The 18112-nt window shown below is 43.4% G+C and overlaps 1 long non-coding RNA gene across 1 annotated transcript in view; it reads left to right on the forward strand.

Moving 5' to 3' along the window:
• Nucleotides 1–2711, forward strand: part of LOC145545564 (uncharacterized) — a 101224-nt gene extending 98513 nt beyond the window's left edge. Inside the window, exon 3 of the long non-coding RNA XR_014082152.1 lies at nucleotides 2545–2711. This is a non-coding gene — a long non-coding RNA (uncharacterized LOC145545564). The remainder of the gene's footprint in view (nucleotides 1–2544) is intronic.
• Nucleotides 2712–18112: the final 15401 nt, after the last annotated feature.

Consider the following 18112-nt stretch of genomic DNA (forward strand, 5'->3'; position numbering starts at 1 on the left):
GGAGTTGCACAGAGTCTGACACTACTGAAGTGACTTAGCACGCAGATGGGCAAAAATTAAGAAATCTGACAATGCCTAGTATTGGAAAACAATTATTTGGCATTCTTTTGTAAAGCTGAATATTTGCATGTCCCATCAGTTCTACTCCCAGACGTACATCTGAGAGAAACTCTTGGTACATGGTCACCGGGAGGCACAAGGTAGTTTACAGCAGCACTAGGTATGATAGCAAAGAACTGGAGACAACCTGGGCGACCATCATGGAGAAAATGGGCAGATAAATAGTGCTGTGTTCACATGATGGGCTGTCACTCAGCAGTGAAAATGGGTGGACTGCAATCACCGTGTATATATATTAGTAAAATATCTTGCGATAAAAAGAAAGTCACGAAGACTTTATATACAATATGATAGTTTTTTCTAAAGGTCTTGCTGTTGTGTCGCTAAGTCGTGTCCAACTCTGCAGCCTCATGGACTGCAGCATGCCAGGCTTCCCTGTCCTTCACCATCTCCTGGAGTTTGCGCAAATTCAGGTCCATTGAATCGGTGATGCCATCCAACCATTTCGTTCTCTGCTGCCTTTTGCCGCCCTCCTGAGTTTTCCAGGTGGCACTAGTGGTAAAGAATCCACCTACCAATGCAGGAGACACAGGAGATGTGGGTTCAATCTCTGGGTCAATAAGATCCCCTGGAGTAGGAAATGGCAATTCACTTCAGTTTTCTTGCCTGGAAAATCCCATGGCCAGAGGAACCTGGCAGGCTGCAGTCCATGGGGCTGCATAGAGTTGGACTTGACTGAGCGACTAAGCACTCCTCACAATTCTAAAGGTGAAGAGTAGGCAAAATTAGACAATATATTGTTTTGGTCTAAATAGCTTTAAGATGGGCTTCCCTGGTAGCTCAGCTGTTAAAGAATCCGCCTGTAATGCAGGAGACCTCAGTTCGATTCCTGAGTCTGGAAGATCTCCTGGAGAATGGATAGGTTACCCACGCCAGTATTCTTGGGCTTCCCTGGTGGCTCAGATGGTAAAGAATCTGCCTGCAATGCAGGAGACCTGGGTTTGATCTCCGGGTTGGGAGGATCCCCTGGAGGAGGGCACGGCAATCCAACCCAGTATTCTTGCCTGGAGAATCCCCAGAGGGGATTCTGGCGGGGACCCTGGAAGCCCTGATGTGTGGAGGCAGAGGAGCCTGGCGGGCTACAGTTCATGGGGTCACAAGAGTTGGACACGACGGAGTGACTGAGCACAGCACGGCTCTATGATAAATTATATGCATGTCAATAAAAGGATGATAAACACAAACTGAAACTAGCGCTTGCTCTTGGGAGCAGGGTAGGGAGGCAGGGTTTTGGAATGAGAAAGAGCATGTAGGTATACACAAGTTATTGGTAACGTTTTAGATTTTAGAGTTGGATGGTGTTTTCTGGGTATTCATTATATAACGCAGTAAATAAAACAGGGACATCCATGAAAAAATGGTAAAAATTATAAACCAATGCTGGGCACCAAGATAGTTTCCCTCTATAAAAAAAAAAGATAAATTCTTAATTTTTTTATATAATAAAAACTTATAAAAAGAGGTAAATATAAATTAAATGTTGCAAAGTGATAAAAAATGAAGCAAATGGAAATACCAGTAAATCAGTAAATGAAGTAGAAAGCCCTCAAACCTTCAATTGTATTTTTGCTTTTCATGTATGACAAACATGGGAAGTCAAATCAGTGGGGAACAGTTGTGCCACTAATGATGCTAGTGTGGCTGTGGGCCCCCGCACTGTGAGAGGGAAAGGTGCTCGTCTCTCGGGCTTAGTGTCACCTGTGAGCACTGCCTCCACACATCAGGGCTTTCAGGGTTCCTGCTCTCTAGTGGTACAGACACTCAGTCCATAAACACCCACCCAGACGCAAAGCTCTCTTCTCAAAGCAAGTCTGAAGCACCAAGCTCACTGGGAAAGGATGCTAACATCAGCCTGGGTTATTCTCAGCATGAGCCATCTTCTCAGATGACTTGGCTCTGGTCTTGTGCCCAGGGAACCAGTGCACACACCTTTCTCCCTCATGGGGCAGGTGATCACGTTGGACTCTCTTAGCAGCTGGGACCCTCCAATAAATTAAACAGTTGTCATAACTTTGAATGTTAAAGGAAAATGGTCAAGGTATTGATATCCTTCTTTCCAGAAAGCTCCTTGACCTTTTGTCAAGTTTGCCCACTTAATCTCTCATAACTTTTAAGTTCCTTTTTTAATGAGTATGGGCAGGAGGAGAAGGGTATGACAGAGAATGAGATGGTTGGATGGCATCACCAACTAGATGGACATGAGTTTGAGCAAGCTCTGGGAGCTGGTGATGGACAGGGAAGCCAGGCGTGCTGCAGTCCATGGGGTTGCAAAGAGTCAGACATGACTGAGTGACTGATCTGAACTGGGGGATGGTCAACCTAATTCTAGCTGCTTATAGAATTGAATCCAGGACTTTGCTAAGCAAAAGATAAAAGTAATCAGATGTACAAACAGATTAAAATCTTTGTCCTTTGTCTCTCCAGAACCACGTGTGCCTTCTTGATTTATAGCTACTGAACAGAGAAGCCATTCAAGACTTCTGCAAATGAATGTCTGCTTGAAGATTTCTTGGGGTTTTCATTGTTGCAAACAGAGAAGACTTAATAGCTTTTAAATGATCAAGTTTCTGATTAAAAACAGATACATTAAAGTTTGAATTCACTGTGCACCATTCTACTACAAGGTGAAAGTATAAAAAAAAATAGAAGTCACTATGATAGATCATGTTTTCCAAAGGGAGCACTACGCTATTCCACTTCACTTTTTAAGCACCTATTATAACGTGAACTTGACACTTTTCCATTGAGGGGTGGGGTCTCTGCTTCATCCCCTTGAGTCTGTGTGGGCCTGTGACTAGGGTGGTTGGTGGTGTGTTTTAGTCACTAAGTCCGACTCTTTGCTACCCTATGGACTGTAGCCCACCAGGCTCCTCTGTCCATGGGATTTTCCCAGCAATAAGGTTGAAGTGGGTTGCCCTTTCCTTCTTCAGGGCATCTTCCCAACTCAGGGATCAAACCTGTGTCTCCTGCATTGCAGGCGAATTCTTTACCACGAGCCACCTAGTGAGACTATATGATTCCCAAGGCTAAGTCAGTCATAAGATCGGATATAGATTTTCCTGTCTTTCTTGGGATACTCTTGCTGGGAACCCAGGCACCAAGTTGTGAGGAAGCCAAACTGCCACAGAAGAGGCCGTGTCACAGGTGCTCTGGTAACAGTCACAGCAAAAGACCCAGCTGCAACAACAGCCAGACATGTGCGTGAACACGCCTTCAGATTATCCCAGCCTCCAGGCTTTGAACCATTGCAGCTGATACTGAGTAGAGTAGAGAATGCTCTTTGCTGAACTCTGCCCATGTTGCAGACTTGTGAGCAAAATAAATAATATATATATATATATATTTTATGAAAAAAAATTTAATTGAAGTATAGTTGATTTATAGTGTAGTGTTAGCTTCTGGTGTGCAGCAAAGTGATTCAGTTATACACACATATATATGTATTCTTTCTTTTAAACTTTTTATTTTGTATTGGGGTATAGTTGATTAGGGCTTCCTAGGTGGTGCAAGTGGTAAAGAACCGACCTTCCAGTGCAGAAGACATAAGAGATGAGATGCGGGTTTGATCTCTGGGTCAAGATGATCTCCTGGAGGACAGCATGGCAACCCACTCCAGTATTCTTGCCTGGAGAATCCAATGGACAGAGGAGCCTGGCAGGCTACAGGGTCGTGAAGAGTCGGACACAACTAAAGCAACTTCACACACACACATAGACATAGCTGATTAACAATGTGTGTCCAGGGTTCAAACTCAGACCTTTCTGACTCCTGGGCTCCCAAGCACTGCCTGTCAGCAGCACTCCTGAGATTCATACTCTAATCATGGCTGGTAGGGGACACACATGGGGCCAATTTCAGAAAATCTTTGAACGGTAGCAGGGGAACTTTTGGGGGAACTCAACAACAGTGAAAATGTGAAAGTGAAAATGTTAGTTGTTCAGTCATGCCCAACTCTTTGAGACCCCATGGACCGCAGTCTGCCAGGCTCCTCTGTCCATGGGATTTCCCAGGCAAGAATACTGGAGTGGGTAGCCAGTCCCTTCTCGGGGATCTTCCCAACCTAGGAATCAAACCCAGGTCTCCTGCATTGCAGGCAGATTCTTTACTGTCTGAAGCACCAGGGAAGCCCACAATAACAGGTATTAAAAAGAACACAGATAAACAAAAACAAACCCCCTCCCCAACAGCCATTTTTATTCCCTTTCTGGTGTTCTCTCTGGCTGGTCTGGCTGGGGATAGGAGCAGAGTGGCAGAGGAGGGCAGGAGAGGTGGAAGCTTTGGGGAGTTGGTGAGGGATATGGGTGGTTGTGGCAGGGATTATCTGGCCCCACCATGACATTGATCTCTAAATTCTACAGCTGCATTTCTGAAGTTTTCTTGAATCTGGCTTTTCCTCTGTGAAGAACCCATATATATAACAACACATATATCACATCTCATTCTGAACAATGCTCCTTGTTCCTGCCTCCTTCTAGAATTCAGCGTCACACCCAGCCAGGGCTTTCTTCTGAAGTGCTCCTGAAAAGCCCTGATGGTTTCCTCTGGTCCTGGTGACCCACCATTCCCAAGAGGCTCCAGTTCGCTTCTTAAGCCTCCACTCCTGCCTGCCCTGGGCATCCCTCTTCCCTGATTCATTACATCCATCTTATTCTCTTTTCAGTCACTGTACCTTTATAAATGCTCCATCCTCTGCACAAAATGCCTTCTATCAGCTGAGAACGAATTCTCTAAGATCAGTACTCAGAGTCCTGGAGACCTCCCGCAGAGCAGCCCTTGAGTGTTGTAGGGCCCTGGCTTAATTAGGCTGCCTCTTCCCCAGTCTATGGGCTTCCCTTGTGGCTCAGCTGGTAAAGAATCTGCCTGGAATGTAGGAGACTTGGGTTTGATCCCTCGGTTGGGAAGATCCCCTGGAGAAGGGAAAGGCTATCCACTCCAGTATTCTGGCCTGGAGAATTCCGTGGACTTTACAGTCCATGGGGTTGCAAAGAGTCGGACATGACTGAGTGACTTTCACTTTCCCCAGTTTATGGGCTCCTTTGGGGTGCTAATTCATTATTGTATTATTTTTTCTAAAATTTTTATTTTACATTGGAGTGTAGTTGATTTACAATGTTGTGTTAGTTTCAGGTGTACAGCCAAGTGATTCAGTTATATATGTACACATCCATTCTTTTTCAGATTCTCTTCTCATATAGGTTATTATAGAGTATTAAGTAGAGTTCCCTGTGCTATACAGTAGGTCCTTGTTGATTATCTATTTTATATATAGTAATATGTTATGGAGAAGGAAATGGCAACCTACTCCAGCATTTTTGCCTGGAAAATCCTAGGGACATAGGAGCCTGGTAGGCTACAGTCCATGGAGTTGCAAGAGTCAGACATGACTTAGTGACTAACCCCCCCCCCCCACCAAAGTGTTATGTTAATCCAAAACTCCTAATTTATCCCTCCCTTATCACTGTATTCTTAAAGTCTGTAGTTCGTGGTAGTGTTGGTGCTTAGTAAGTATATTCTGAGTGAGTGATTGAAGGAGAGAAAGCTTGTGCTTTGCCTTTTTCAACTACATGCCAAAGAGAAGGGATGACTCTGGTGCTGGGGAGGACGATGGGGTCTACACCAACCCTGAGTGAGGCAGACACCGGACTGTTGTTTGCAACCTCTCAGGTAAAGGAAAGCAAGCTGGTGCACGGCAGTTAGGGTGAGACACGGTGTTTTCTCTGTCAACAGTTGGCAGGAGATATGGGAGAGCTCTGGTGATGAGGAACTCAGCCTGGGAAACCTCAGGAACTCACTTGTACACAGGTGAGGTCATTTAACTGTACACCTGTGAAAATGAACGGTAGGGGTTAACCACAGCTGGCTCTCCACCTCTTCTTGCCCTGCTCCACCCCAGTATGGTGCTCATGTCCTGTACCCAAAACACCTGCCTGAGGGTGGGTGATGCTGTTTGCTTAGAGAAAGCTCCAGAAACCGGCCTGACTTTGGCAAACAAGCCTCTAGCAGGGCTTCTCAAACTTGACTGCACTGGGCAGTCACCTGGGAGCTTTTGAAAGACACAGATGCCTGGGCCCATCCCTGGAGATTTTCCTTTAATTGGTCTGGGTGGGGACCAAGACTGGTATTTTTAAAAACTCCTCAGGTGATTCTAATGTGCAACCAGCCTGAGAACCTTGTTGTAAATGGATTAGACAGAATGTTCCTTTCTTGCTCAGAGGGGAGGAAGAGCCTTGTCTGGAAGGGGCTGAGAGCTGGCTCCTCCTGAAGCTCCAGGCCCTATCCAATGCCTGAAGGGCCCGGCAGGGCTTTTACTCCAAGACAAGAGTCGGCACACTTAAACTGCAAAGGGCCAGGTAGTAAATATGTTAGGTTTCATGGACCATCTGGTGTGTGTCATAGCTACTTTAACTCTGCTGTTGAAGCGGAAAAGCAGCCACAGACAATGTGTAAATGAATGAGCACAGCTGTGTTCCAAAGAAACTTCATCTACGGAACTGAAATGTGAATTTCATACAATTTTCTTGTTTGATTCTTTTTTCCAGCCATTTAAAATGTGAAAAGCATTCTTAGCTCATGCACTAGATACAAAAATTGGTGGTATGGATTTGGGCTGCCAGCCCCCTGCTCTAAGAGATGAGTGGCAGCCACTCTTCACAGCTTGATGGATGGCAAATGCCTCCCCACCCCTGCCCGTCCCTGGGCCTTCCTATCTCTCCATTGACAATGATCAGCAGCCAGCTCTCATGACAAGGAGTGTCAATCAGATGGGAATGCTGCTTCCATTACTGCTGCACTTCATCCGGAACAAAAGGTAAAGATAAACCTTAGGTTTTTAGCTCTTTGAGTCATGAATATTCTCCAAGTTTCTGAGGGCTCTGTAGCATGACTGTGAACAAACACCATTCCTTATGGCATCCTCAGAATGAGGAAGGAGGAAGCAGCAAGAGAGAAACTTAAATACTCTATGAGGGAGTGACTAGAGTGTCGTCTCAATTAGTTAACCCTACTTCCCTCACGAATTTAGAGTTTGGAGCAGATACTATTGGATGCTGCCCATGTCCTATCCATACTTTCTGCTGGTTCACCTTCCATGTTCTCTGAGAGGCCCCATGTCCAGCTCCACAGGGTAATTCGTGAATAATCTAAGTCAAGAAATAGATACAGAAAAAATAGTTCCTCTTCTCCTTCTGGGCCACTGTCTTGTGTGTCTGTTGATGCCTGCATATTGATGCCTGGAACTGTGGCAGCTATACCGGGATCATGAGGAGAGTTAGTCTGGCCAGGATTCACCGAGGATGGTGAGCAGAAAGAGGGAAGCAAGTTGGATCCCTGATGACATTGTTGAGCCACTGGATGAACCAATTCTGGAGCTGCCCTCCTCCAGATTCCTAGTTATGCGCACTAAATATCTCTATTGTTGAAAGTCATTTCAAGTTTGAGTTTCTGTTTCTTACACTAAGCATTAAAATTGAAAACATTAAAACTCATACCGAGGTCTGGAAAGATATGTCCTCCACAACATCCAATACTGGATACATAATAGATTTCTAGTTGATTGACTAAGGGAATAATTTAAAATGCACACATCCAATTATTATCTAGCAAAGAGACTTATTATAAAGAAACTCCCTCGTAAAAAGTGTTGCCTCTTCCAGTGTCTCTGGCAAGGTAGCTTTCTCTATATTACTTAAAGACTCATTGACATGTAACAGTAATCAGGAGGCCCAAGGTCCCTTTCATCTGAAGAGCATACAGCCCAGGAACTGACTTCCCACCCAGGCTGGTAACCAAAACTTTGATGATGAACCCAGCATCTTCTGTGCATCTCATAATTCAGAGAGAAGGACTAATAAAATCAACATGTAATGAGTCAGTCAGATATTTGCAAAGTTGCCTTTGTAGCTCTGGGTTCTATCTCATAGTTTGTAATGCAAATAATATCCTCCTTTCCTGTTCTGATTACTTTGGCTACTTAACAGATTACTCTGAAACCTAGTGATGTAAAACAATCATTTATTATGCTCCCAAGTGCTGTGAATCAGGGGTTCAGATAGAGAACAGTGGGAAAGCCTTACCTCGGTGGGGCAGCTTGAAGCCTGGGACTAGAATCATTTGAAACATCAGTCACTCACAGGTCTGGCTGTTGATGCCAGGTAGACTGGAAGATCTGAGGGTTCTATAACTTCTCTCTATATATACTCTCTCAAGAAGGAAATGGCAACCCACTCCAGTATTCTTGCCTGGAGAATCCCAGGGACGGCGGAGCCTAGTGGGCTGCTGTCTATGGGGTCGCACAGAGTCGGACACGACTGAAGCGACTTAGCAGCTATATGGTCTTTTCAGGGCAGCTTCAGGGTATCTGGACTTCTTACATGTTGGCTTAGGACTCCTCAGGTGCAGGTCTAGAGAAAGACAGCTAGATGGAAATCACATTGACTTTTATGACCCAGCCTCAAAAGTTATGCAACATCACATCCCCTATTCTATTGCTTCAGGAGTGCAAAGTTCTGCCCAAGTCCAAGGGGAGGGAATACAGATTCTACTTCTTGATGAAGGAGTGGCCACAACACTTTACATTACATTACATTTCATTGTAAGAATATGTGGGATGGGGTATGAACTGGTTCATGCTCCAGCCTAAACCTTCACCATCTCTCTAGGGCCTATAGGGATTCAAGGATGTGAAGGCAAATAGATATGAAATTGGTCTGCCCTGAAGCTGAAACCCCTGCCAGGGTGCTGCCCTTAGGTTGGTTTGTTCCAAAGGAGCTCGGATGGGTCCTTGATAACTCCATTAGGGTTTCTGCCTCAGAGAAAAGGATGCAGATCTGTGTGACTCCAAGAGAGCTCAGCCTGGAGTCAGATCCAGAGGAAGCCTTGATGCTTGGTAACTGGAATCTTCTTACCTTTAAACTGTTGCCACAGATTTGAGCAGTTGTTAAGAGACCAAAAAATGAATCAACAGGCTGATGATGCCTGTGCCTGAATTTTTAGAGTCTGAGAAGCACTTCAAGCTACATGTTTTATTGACATTTTAAACAAGCATTTGAGGTTCATTTCAGCTCAGTAAGCAAACAATTAGCTACTAGATGTACACAGAGATGAGAGGAAGAGAGAACTGCCAAGTGGAGGATGCTGAGTGGTGGTGGGGATGCTGGGGTGAGGGTGGGACTGGAACAGGGATGTTAGGGATGGTGGAGAAGGCGGGAGCTGTCCCAGTGTGCTCTTAGGAGGTGGGTGTGTACCCTGACCCTGCTTCCCACAGGGAGCAGAGAGCAGAAATGCAAACAGATTACACCAAGTCAAGACTAGATCCTAGAGTGAAAGAGCTGTGTATCTTGAGTAAAGAGGAGGAGGAATGTTCCTTTCATCAGCATCCCTTAACCGCAAGGAATCCAAATCCTTTTCCGACAGCTTAAGCGTTGCTGCAGTGAAACCAGCATCACCCCAAATCAGGGACTGGTAACGAGAAAGTTTTCCATGTCACTGGGAATGACAATACTGGAAAAAAAGAAAAGAAGCAAGCAGTATGGATAGAGAGTGAATTCCTAAAGGTGAAAAAGGTAAATAAATCAACTTAATCTGGAAGTCTCAAGAAGGATTGGTGCTTGGTCTTAGCTAAATGGGAGAGTAAGTTTGTCTAGGAGGTTTTAGAAACCAATTTCTAGCCCAATGCCCAGAGGCATTGTTTAAGATGTGTTGAATAGGTAGTGTCCTTAAGTGAGGAGCTGAACTGAATTTGCTTAGAGAATTTGACAGACTATATCATTTCAAGACTCGCAGAACTAGTCTCCTGTGAGAGTCAAAGACTAGGCCTCTGGGACAAAAATCCTGAAACAGGAAGAGCCAGTGAGCCATAGGCTTGGGCCCATGGTCACCCAGAATATGACCCAGAGGACAGGAGGGTATTTCTCTGGATTTTGGTACCTTAGGTTGGGGTGCAGACCCTCATATACTTGCTGCTGCAGCTGCTGCTGAGTTGCTTCAGTCTTGTCTGACTCTTTGCAACCCCATGGACTGTAGCCCACCGGGCTCCTCTGTTCATGGAATTCTTCAGGCAAAAATACTGGAGTGGGTTGCTATTTCCTCCTCCTGGGGATCTTCCTGACCCAGGGATCTAACCTGTGTCTCCTACAGCTCCTGAACTGCAGATAGATTCTTTACCACTGAGCCACTAGGGAAGCCATGAACCTCCTCTTCAGTCAGGATGGCTGATCCCAAGGAACTCAGAAGAAGAAAAGTGATGCCACCTTGGGTACAGTGATGGTCCCTGGGAAATAAGTGACCACTGGGATCTCTATGGGAGAAAAAGGCTTGTCTTGAACCAGAAAGGAAGCTAAGGAGGGCTAAGTGATTGTCTGGTTAGGAGGGTGGTTTATCTCCATTATAGAATTGTGATCTCAAGCTGTAATGGCTTGAAAAATGTGGACCAAGTTATACATTTTTTTCATTGATTTGTGTAAATGCACATATAGTTATTGATATACATAATTCTAGGCAATTTCCTTCTGAGGGCAGGGAAAGTCTTAGGCAACAATGTGCTTTCAACACCCTGTGCTTTAGCTGCATGGATCGAGAAGGCAGTGAGGTATCTTGTGTGTGCCCTGACCTATATCATTGTGAACATCCTTCTAGGAAGTTTCAGGCTTTTAATCTTTAAGATCTTGTCTGATGAAACTCAGTGTCAGTGTGAGAAATCCAAAGTTTCCAAGTATCTCCCCACTCCCCATCTTTTAAGACCTCCACTATAAAAATTAAACACTGGTTAGTATTCGAGCTTGAGTCTGGTATGTTAGACCACTCGGCCATCATCACAGTTTCACTGGTTAATGTTGAGCAAATCTTCTCTCTAAAACGTTCTAATTTGGTTTTCTTCATTTGAGTGTTTCTAATTGCCTTTCTATTTAAATGATCCAAGGAAGTGGAAGTGAAAGTGTTAGTTGCTCAGTCGTGTCCAACTCTTTGCAACCCCATGGACTGTAGCCCATCAGGCTTCTCTGTCCAAGGAATTCTTCAGGCAAGAATACTGGAGTGGGAAGACATTCCCTTCTCCAGGGGATCTTTCTGACCTAGGGATCAAACCTAGGTCTTCTGCACTGCAGGCAGATTATTGTTTGAGCCACCAGGGAAGCTCTAAACCATCCATATTTGATTTTAAAATGTGAAGGAGATTTTTGGTGACTGAGAAACTTCTAAGATCCTGTTCCCACCAAGTACTTCAGAGAAGGCAGCAATGAGTGAAAAGAAACACCAGTGCGTCCTCAACTGTCCGTAGAAAGCAGTCCTGGCTCTATGTACAGGAGGAGAAGACGATCTGCCCACTGGAGTGGCCAGTACCTGGCTCTGGGCCCTCAAATATGAAACTATAAGGTTCTGTCCTGTGAAACATAAATGTCACCTTGATACTTGGGAGAGCTTAGAGAGAGGACACAGGGCTCAGGAATAAACAAAGGAGGTATTAGTAGGTTTCTCTGTTGTCAAGTGTAGCGATGATTTAAAAAAATTTTTTTAATAAATTTCCACAAAAAGGTAATACCCAATTACATCTTTATATATGTATTTTTTTTTTTTACAGAATTCCAATAATATAAAGTAATGGAGTGCTGCATATGTTCCAGCAGGTTTTCTCGATGCTTCATATATGTTAACTCTCATTGTGTACAAGCTGTGAGACCTTGAACAACTTACTTCATCCCCTTGTGCCTCTGCATCCACATCTGTATAATGGGAGTAGTAATAGTAGCTCCCTTATAGGGTGGATATGAGGATTAAAAAGTAGTGGCTACCATTTATTGACTTTTTTGACTTCTTACCACACGGCAGTTATTATTCCAAGTGCTTCATATGAATAAACTCATTTAAATATTTTGTTTGTGTGTGTAAAGAAATATTTATTTTTTGAAAGTAGAATTGTACAGTATGTACTATTTTGTTATTTAAAATTGCATTAAATAAAACTACTTCATTGAATAAAACAGCTGGGACATTTTGTCTGTGTCATTCAATGTTCTTATCACTTACAATATTAATAACTTCTTAGAATGCCATAACACTGATATCATAATTTAGTCAACCAGTTCCCTTTTCATGGACATATATGTAGTTTCCAGCTTTCATCTACTATAATCATTTTGAGGAACAACTTAATAGTTAAAATTTCTCTCATATTCATGATGGTTTCTTCAGAATAACTTTCTAGAAGTGGAATAGCTGTGTATGAATTTTAAACAATGTCTATGCCTTTGCCTGGAGAATCCCATGGACAGAGGAGCCTGGTAAGTTACAGTCCATAGGGTCGCAAAGAGTTGGACATGACTGAAGTGATATCACACACACACACACACACACACACACACGCACACACGCACCTGACTTTCAGGCAAGCCTGTTTGCATTTCTGTTTCTACCAGCAGTTTGGGTGTAGAGGATTCTCATGCTTCCCACCCTCCACTCTCACACCATGAGCAGCCTTCTGCCCCAAAACATGAATTTGATGGTGGAAAATGTGTCTGCCTGTCATATTAATGTATATTTCTTCAGTTTTTGGAGAAGCTCCTCTTCACTTGAGTTGATCTTCACTTGGCAGTTATATTTTCATGTGACTCTCATATGACTTCCCTAGGATATATTCTTAGAAGTGAGGTTACTGAGTCAAGGGAATACCAATTTTATGGTTTTTACTATGGTGGCATACTGCTCCTCCAAGAAGGTTGTGCCAAATTACTTTCTCTGGTAGAGCAGGGGACTACTCATTTGCCCACACTGTAACCAACATCCGGTATTATTGTTGTTGTTGTTACTTTTATGTGTTTACAGATTCAGTTATGCAGTATGTCATAACCAGAGGTGGGAATATCAGGGAACAGATGTCAGCCCTAACAGGGTGCGGGGTACTGGAGGACCTCAGTGTGTTATACACACCTTTAGTTGCTGGACATGGGGGTATGAAGCAGGTGCCATGGCAGCTGGTGGAGTGGAGAACCTAGGGGCTCTGGGTAGCCACTCTTTATTAGCCAGTCTGGAGGTATCATGCTGCTTGAACAGAGAGTATGACTTTATCACTTAAACCTGCTGCATCCCACTCCTGGTCCTGGCCCTACAGTGTATCTCATTAATTATTTATGAGGTTGAATATCATTTATTGCCTATTTGCATGTTTTTCCTTTTGTTAGTTGTGTGCCCGTTTTCTTTGCTCCTTTCTATTTTTTCTCATTGATTGGTACAGACATTTTATATATATATTGACTGCCATTTATGTTGAAAATATTTCCTCCAGTTTGTTATGCAATGTTCAACTTTGGTTAAGGTGCTTTTTCCCCTATGAAGAGATTTTAAATGTTCACTTCAGTTCACTCACTCATTTATGTCCGACTCTTTGCGACCCCATGCACTGCAGCATGCCAGGCTTCCCTGTACATCACCAACTCTCGGAGCTCACTCCAACTCATGTCCATCAAGTTGGTGATACCATCTAACCATCTCATCTTCTGTCGTCCCCTTCTCCTCGGGCCTTCAATCTTTCCCAGCATCAGGGTCTTTTTCACTGAGTCAGTTCTTCACATCAGGTGGCCAAAGTATTGGAGCTTCGGCTTCAACATCAGTCCTTCCAATGAATATTCAGGACTGATTCCCTTTAGGATTGACTGGGTTGATCTCCTTGCAGTCCAAGGGACTCTCAAGAGTCTTCTCCAACACCACAGTTCAAAAGCATCAATTCTTCAGCGCTCAGCTTTCTTTATAGTCCAACTCTCACATCCATACATTAAATACTAGTGTAGTTAAATTTATCACTCTTTTATCCTTTATGGTTTCTGCCTTTGGTATCATGGTAATAAAGCTTTTTTCTTCACCAAGATTACATAAATGTGTATCTACTTTTCATTTCATCAGTTCATGTTATACCTTTAAATGTTTATGTTGATGCATGGTATAAGGTATGGGGATAGATTTCCCCCCTCCCCTCAGTGGTTTCTCCAGGTGCCTCACATCATTGCCTTCAGATGACTTACTCTCACATATCTAATTTTTGTATGTACTTGGGTCTGTTTCTGCACTTTCCGTTTTGTTGATTTGTTTGTCTATTTCTCTACCATATCACATTGTTTTCAACCTTTCAGTGTTGTGGTCCATTCTAATACCCAATCAGTGGGTAGTTAATGAATCTCACTTTCAAATATTTCTTTTTTATTTATCTCTGTTATTTTCCAGCTGAACTTCCAAATCATGACGTCAAGTTTCAAGAAAATTCCATTTGCATTTCAGTTGGTGTCCAAACAAACTTACAAATTATTTTGAAGGGACTGACATCCTTCCAAAAATGCACCTTCTCATTCTGAGCAGCACTTCCAGTATGCTATATTTCCTTGATTCTAAGACATCACCAAATATAAGCCGCATCATTAATCTGATAACAGATTTTTGAAAGCCAAACATTACGTTCTATTCAGAATTTAATGATTCTTCTAAGTCACTCTTATCCATGGACAGTAATCACAGTGACAGGATCCCTCCCTCTGTACTCCCCAGCTTAAGCAATCAGGAAATTTATTATCTTACATATTTGGAAGTTCTGAGGTCAAACAAGCTTCAACGCTGGGTGATTCAGCTGGTCAACAGTGTCATCAAAGTTGCAGCGTGGGTCCCTTTTTCTGCTCTGTCTTTCTGATTGGACTGGCGCCCCCTTCAGGCTGCTGGATGAAGCGTTTCCAGCACTGCATCTCCAAAAAGAAGGGGGCTACCGCTTTTTTTTCAGGAATGAGGACTCTTAATAGAAGCCCCCAAGGCTTTTTTCCCCTCAGTGCAAGAACAGGATCGCCAGCCCAGTCTGAAACCAATCTCTGATTGGAGATGGTGGTGGTTGGTGGTCTCTGATTGGCACCATAATTGTTTAAGGCCAAATAGAATGTACCCTAGAGGTGATGGTGGTGGCTGTTCATAACTGGCGATATTGAACCTTGATGACTAAGAAAATAAATGTGAGTGACAACAAAGAATACCTCCCTGTGAGTTAACTTGCTTAATTTAGTTAAACTTTGTTTTGTTGAGTTAATATTGGGTTGGCCAGAGAGTTCCTTCAGGTTTTTCTGTACCATCTAAACAGAAAACCCAAACAAACATTTTGGCCAAATCAATACTATTGAAAGTTAAAAATGTGTTCTGAAAATCAGCTGGGAAGTTTTTTCGTTTTTTCCTACCCTGGGCAGATTTTGGGATCTTAATTCCCAGACACTCTGGTGTAAGAACTTAGAGTCCTAACAACCAGGAAATTCCCTGGGAACTTTTGACAGATAGAAGCTCAGTACCTCATGGATAATTCTTCACATCGAGGTGACTTGATCCCTCCAGTCTCTCCTGGCCTTGAAAATTTTGAGTCAGTTCTGAGGGACTATTTAACTGAGCTGCTTTGTATGTGACAGGAAAAGTTCTGTGTAACACAACTTTCTGCTTCAGAGTTTCATCATAATGTAATCTTTTTTCAAAGTTACATTAATTGGTATTTAGGGATACAGATTCAAGTTAAAAGAGTAAATTGGACTAAAAAACTGTAAATACACAACTGAAACAAGAGTCAGATGAACAAATTTTATGCATGGAGTATTTCCCACATGCATGGCTAATAACCACAGCATTTTAATTTATTTCTGTGCCTGGTGGCTGGTTAAGTTTCTTTTGACATCGATAGTAAGATATACCTTGATTTCCACAACATTAAAATGTGAAAAATTTTTCATTTTAGAATTGAGGTAGTAAAACAGAATGGTGATTTATATAATACTATGTTGGGACATAGAATTAAGTTTAAAGTCCATCTTAATAGTAAATGACTGAAAGTAATAGGATGCTAAGTTAAGATGTTACTAAGGTACTAAGATAAGGTAAATTTACTAAGGTAAAATGATAAGGTAATTTTTTTTAAGTTACAAAGGTACTTAAAGGTAAAGTAAAAATGTTTACTAAGGTAAAATGTTAAGTTATGCACTTCATTAAAAAAATCAGTATGATGTGGAGGATAACTCAGCAATAGTGCACTTGAAAAAAGTCTGAGGGATTTTGACAACATCAAGTTCAAGGTAAGTTATCTAATGTAATGGATAGTAGCAGGCTAATATTTTCATATGTTAATTTTTGTTTCACTCTGTGCATTTCCTTTTCTCTTATTTACATTTAGGCAAGCAGTTTTCCAGAAAACCCTAATCCTTTAGGAGAACTCAGTCTAAGGAGCTCAAAGGGAGAAGGGGAATTCAGTGCAGTCACAGGTTGGTAATCTTTCCCAAGCTAGAAATTTTTTCCAAACTGATGGGGGCAGAAGAGGGAGAGAGAGGTTGGAGGTGGACTCTCTCTTCATGGTATTCAACTGGAAATGTCCATATCCCAGAGAATGACTTGTGGGGACTCCAGGCACACAGGCCTTTAGATGGCCTCAGAAAAAAGATCTCTTGCCTCTCATGGGACACAGTCCAAGCAGGAGTCCCTGTATCCAATGGACCCTGGGAACAGAGGTCCATGAGCCTTTCAGGGGAAACCTGTGAGGACAGATGGCTGATGACCAACAGGACCCTCCCAGAGATAACAAGGCATGGATCGCATAGAATCCTGAAACACTGACGTAATCCTGGGGAAGAATGCACCAGGGATAACCAAGTTATCCAATTTCCTGCCATCCTGTTGGGAAGGAGACATGGAATCCGAAACTGAGTTATAAAAAATAAAGAAAGGGATATTTCTTGCACATTAGAATTTGGCCACTGAGGTACCTACAGCTCCTAATGTTGGACTGAACTGACAGCAGCAGCTCTGAGGTAATCCGGGGTCCTATGCAACAGACAGTGTATTTTGTTCCAGGGGCCTGGGGTTTAAGTATGCAAGAAAATGGGAATGCGTTTGTCCCTCTAGGGCATGCTCAAGATTCCCTCTCCCACCTTAGACATTCCCCCGGGATGTGGCTCAGAGGCAAAGAAGTCACAGGGCCTTCCTGCTAGGACCATGGACACTCTGAATGAGTCTTGTTCTTCTTTTGTGAGGTCTGTGAGAAAAGATGCTCCAGCAGCTGCTGCCAGTCTAGGAAGCTGGGAAGCCTGAGGTGGGTCAGTTCTGCTTTGATCTTACAAGAGAGGCTTCACTTTTTCTTTCTGGAATGGACTGAGTTTAAGATGTGGGTTTTGGGAAGCAGATCCAGAGTCTTAGGCTCATAGCTGGAGCCTCATAGTTGTACACAATCCTGTCCAGCTCGCAAGGGGCAAAAGTCTTATTAAATAAGGTAATTTGAGGGAGGCTGACGGAATGACGCGCTCCTGGTAATTTGGAAGACCACTGTTCTCCACCTGACAAGCCTAGCAAGCCTGCTTCACTACTACAAAGTCTGTGGGAGACCAGCCCCGAACTGGAGGCTTATCTTCCCTCAAGCATACCAGGATCAGTCCAGTCAGCCTGCCTTCCAATTTATGGCAGCCCCTACATAAGTCTAAGACTCCTAGCATGGAGTGGGTTGCCATGCCTTACTCCAGGGGATCTTCCTGACCCAGGGATCAAACCCAAATCTCTTATGTCTCCTGCACTGGTGAGCAGGTTCTTTACCGCTAGTGCCACCTAGGAAGCCCCTGAGTACACATGCACCACCAGAAACCCAAGACTCCCAGGGTGTCCCCACCCAGAACACCTGCTTCCACAAAGCAGTGGGTTGATTCCAATCTGACTGTCCTCTCATCTTTTTCTTCCCCTAGTCCTCCTACTGTGCCTTCTGGAACTTAGTCTGTCACCAGGAAAATTGCCTGAGTCTTCAACCTCTGCTTTGAGGGAGCTTGTTTAATGGAAACCTGGCTCTGTTTTCACAGTGCTCTTTTTATATCTTTCTCAAGGTCCAACACTTTGGCCATCTGATGTGAAGAGCCAACTTGTTGGAAAAGACCCTGATTCTGGGAAAGATTGAGGGCAAGAGGAGAAGGGGGGCGACAGAGGATGAGATGGTTGGATGGCATCACAGACTTAGTGAACATGA

The sequence above is a fragment of the Giraffa tippelskirchi genome, chromosome 4, assembly GCF_054371585.1.
Source record: "Giraffa tippelskirchi isolate mGirTip1 chromosome 4, T2T-mGirTip1v1.2.pri, whole genome shotgun sequence".
Lineage (NCBI taxonomy): Eukaryota > Metazoa > Chordata > Mammalia > Artiodactyla > Giraffidae > Giraffa > Giraffa tippelskirchi.